Source organism: Arachis duranensis, chromosome 9 (assembly GCF_000817695.3).
Source record: "Arachis duranensis cultivar V14167 chromosome 9, aradu.V14167.gnm2.J7QH, whole genome shotgun sequence".
In the NCBI taxonomy this organism is placed as follows: Eukaryota; Viridiplantae; Streptophyta; class Magnoliopsida; order Fabales; family Fabaceae; genus Arachis; species Arachis duranensis.
Window position 1 is genome coordinate 119,269,328 of NC_029780.3, and position 4,576 is coordinate 119,273,903.

The following is a 4,576-nucleotide window of genomic DNA, read 5'->3' on the forward strand; positions in this document are numbered from 1 at the left end:
TAATAAATTATTTTTTTATTGATTAAATTGTATTTTTATCAAAATATTTTTTAAAAAATTTAATAATTAAATTATTTTTTCTAAGATATCCTTCAATAATTTTTTAATTATTAAATTATAATTTTATCAAAATTTTTGTTAATAATTTTTTTATATTTTACTATTAATTTTTTGATATTAATATATATTATTTTAATATTAAAAAATCTTAGTAAGATTATTTTTCAATATCAATATATATTAATTGTTATACATATTAATAATGGTAAAAAAATTTTATTTAATTTTAAAATAATATACATTGATATCAAAAAATTAATAGTAAGATATAAAAAATTATTAACCAAAATTTTGGTAAAATTATAATTTAATAATTAAAAATTATTGAAGGATATCTTAGGAAAATTAATTTAGTAAGCAAAATTTAATGATAAAAAAATAAAATTTTTGTTAAAGGATATTTTTGTAAAAAATATTTTTTTTTTTGAAAAATAGATAAAGTTAATATTAGTTAACACAAAAAATTTAAAATAGATTAAAGAGGAGGTTTTTTAAAAATTATAAAAAAGAGAAATATGCATTTTATAAATAGATGAGAGGGAAGCGTCATTTTAGCATCCCGTAAGAAAGGGGAGTAGAATTTTCTCTTATTATTAATATGGTTTCATAATTTGTCAATTCATATGATGACTTCCTATTTGTCGTGCTAATATAAAATGAAGCCTCATCACAATAATAATGATCCAAACATAATCTATAGATGATGAAGAAACGTTAAGCATTGGATATATTGAGTTAGGCATCACTACTCCTTGCATGCTTCACATAAAAATGATGGCAACTATACTCACCATTTCTCTCTATTTCTTGCAATGTTTGACATCAAATTTAAAAGCTAAACACACTCTCAATTAGTTAGTACTAAGATAAGCAAGTATCTCTCTAAATTTGTCCGATGAACACACTTAAAAAAATAGAACTTAATTTTTTTTTAAGTGATATGTGGTAAAGTATGATATTTTCGTAAATTAATTTTTATAAGGAATAAATTTGATATATTCAAGTATATGGAGTAAAAAAGTGATTTAAATATTTTTCAGTCTCTTGTAGGATGTGAGAAGGTTCTCTGTTGTCACCCCATATTTGATAAATCAGTTACTTCAATATTTTTCACAAATTATAATAAGTAAAAAATATAAATTAAAAAACTTTTTGCAAATTGTGAGAAGTAAAAAAAATATTTTTTTTGTACAAAAATTAAAAAAAAGTTTGCTTAGGATGCGAAAAACTCATTCTTAGATTTCACCCAAAAAATCCTATTTTGGAACATTACACAAAAAATCAAACTATATATAAAAAAATTTAGCCTGATATTTTATAATAGTTTTTTAATAGTATTAATTAAAAAATATTATATAATAAAAATTATATTTAACAAATATTCTGTCCACAATAATTCGGACTAACAATAAAAAAATTAAAGCGGTGAAATAACAATATTTCTCAATAAATTGATTATACAATGTACATTGATTTTCTTAATAAATCCTAAGTTATAAGTTGGTTACAGAAAGAATAAAATATAACTAAAAAAATAATAGGAAGTATGTTTTTTCTAAGTCCAAGTACTATATATTTTTTTAAAAAAATACAATTTGGATTTACACTAACTTAAGCATCGAAATAGATGCTGCAGATAATAATAACTCGTAAAGGAGTATACATGCCCTCCTCTAGGAAACTAGATCAATTTACCTAAAAATAATTAAAGAAGTTCATTCTCCTTCTTTAGTTTTAATTTTTAAGATCAAATACTAATTTTAAAGAATGACAAAAATTTTCGACAGAACGGATATACGTGGAAATTTATCCGTTAAAAAATAGGTATGAAGAGTGATTTTTATTTGTAAGAATGGGAGACGAAATCCTGTATAGTAAACGGGGCAGGGACGGAAGTAGAAGTCCCCATCCCGTAGAGATTCATTAAATTTTCGTTTATTTGAAATAATAAAAATATCCTGATATATATATATAATATGTGAGCCATTAGACAGCAACTTTAGTCGTCACATATGCTTCCCTACTTTAGAGATGGAGAGTGAGAATTCCGTCTCCTTTCTTCTCCACTCCTCTTCAAAACTCAAACTGTCAGTCCCTCCTATCTATTTTTTGAACACTGCCGACCGCCGCCTCCCACCCCTGAGTGGCTCGTTCTCTCATTGGAGGTCCCGAGCTCACCGTCGCGGCCACGTCGTTTTCATATAAAGTCTAAAGATAACTCTTTCATGAAATTATCACACTAACAGTCACAAAATTCGACGGGTCAATAAAAAATATGGTAAAATTTGACCATAAATCTGATAATTTTCAGCGTATTTTTTATAATGTAAAAGAGTAAAAAGCAATGTAACTTATAAATTACGGATATTTTGTTAGATTGTCGTATTCACGTGTTGAACATATTTTAGACACAATACTCATCAATATTTGTTTGACACATATATCTTGTTGTCTGCTGTGTCCAACCGTATTTTAATAAAAAAAATTTAGATACATTTAAATACACTTAAATATCATTGCGTGTCAACGTGTCTAATCTTATTCTTAACAAGTATTATTGAAATGAGTTTAGAAATAGTATATATTATTATTTATTAAAACAAAATATTTTATATATTTTATATAATTAAAAAATACTAAAAATAATTAAAAAATTAATTTATATTTTAATATTAATAAAATATTAAAATATTATTATAATTTATTTAAAAAATATTTTATATTTTATATATATATATATATGTATATTTTTATATTTTATAAAATTTTAAAATTATATATCTATATATTTTGTATCATATCATATTATGTACTGTATTTATGTCATTATCTACAAATCATAATGTGTGACTAAGAGAATAAAATAAATATAAATAAGTGCAGCTAGTTAGGACTGAAACCAAGGCAAATTAAAGGCAGACACATATACAAATATGAGTATGAGAGAGGGGGGTGTGTGTGGAATGGAATAACTGTGGAAGAAGGTGGAGTGTGTTCCAAGACACAATGATTACATAGTCTTGGAGAAAGGGTGGCGTGGACATAGCAAGTGTATAGAAGAACGTGGGAGGGGCTTGCATTGACCGAGGTACCTTACCACCATTGAAAATGATATGCCTTAACCCCACAAACCCTAAATTATTAACTACTACTATACTAATTAGTAATTATGAATCTTGCTCGCTAGTATATATAGTAACTAATTAAAATTGATGTGGAAAACTATTATGTTAGTTGTACGATTAGTCAAATATAATATACCTTAACTTCAGTGGGAAAATTAAGGTTGCCACTAGAACCTAGCTCTATTATAATCTATAGTATCTCATCTATATATACTATAGTTATTATCAATATATAAAATATTACTCTCGTATATAGGAAAGTTAAATTTTGATGAAACTTTAATTCCATTCTTAAAGGGAAAGAAACGAAAAGAAAAAGTTTGGCTAAGCTATTAATAATGATGATGATACTATATCAGTCTTATATATAGTCCTTGGTCGGTCGACAATCTGTGTTGTGTGTTTATTCAACAGTGCTTGTGTTTGCCATCGCCATGGTTCTTTCTCTCTCTCACATAGACAAAGTTATAAGTCATTATGCACTTTATAACAATCAAAAATTAGATTTTACTTCTATAATACATTATTCTATGTATTAATTACTGTGCACAGAATATGAATATATATATATATAGATATACGTAGCAATTTAGTGTGTGTTTGGACTACAGTTTATAAATGATAATTTGCATAAAATTAATTTTGCAAACTTGATTTTGATCAAAAGTAAGTTTGTGTTAAAGTGATTTATATTTGTTAATTTTTGTATTAAAATAGATTATAGTAAAATAAATGTTGTTTGACTTATACCATTCAAAATTACTTTTAGATAAAAAATTACTAAATTGGACATCAACTTAAATTTTTTTTATATTATCCTATTATTTTAATTTAGATATTTAAATACATCTTATTAGTTAATTTTATAATAAAATTAATATTATTTTTTTAGTATGTTATAATTTTTTACTATTATTATTATTTACAGTTAATTTTTTGTTTAATTTACTTTACCTAATAGAATTAATAAATTATATTATAAAAAGATAATAACAAACATAATACACAAAAATCACAATTATAAAAATGTATAATATCAAACAAATAGTTTTTAAAAAAATAAAAATAATAAATAATAGAAAATAGAACTCATATAAATAAAAATAACAAAAATTTTATAAATAATACAATAATATATATAAAGGATAAAGTTGGTAAAAGGTAAACAAATTGTTAGTATTCATCGTTAAAAGCCAGTTAAAAAAACGTAGAAACTACAAATAATTGCTTCTTGTAAACGTGGTTTTGGCAGTAAAATCACTTCTGCGTTTATAAAAAAAAAATTTGCTAAACCAAGAATTGAAGTTTTTAAGAAATTTAAACGTACTTCTTTCCTTCCAACGAATTTTCCAAACACACTCTTAGCAAGTTTGATGAGTTAGGGCACTTAT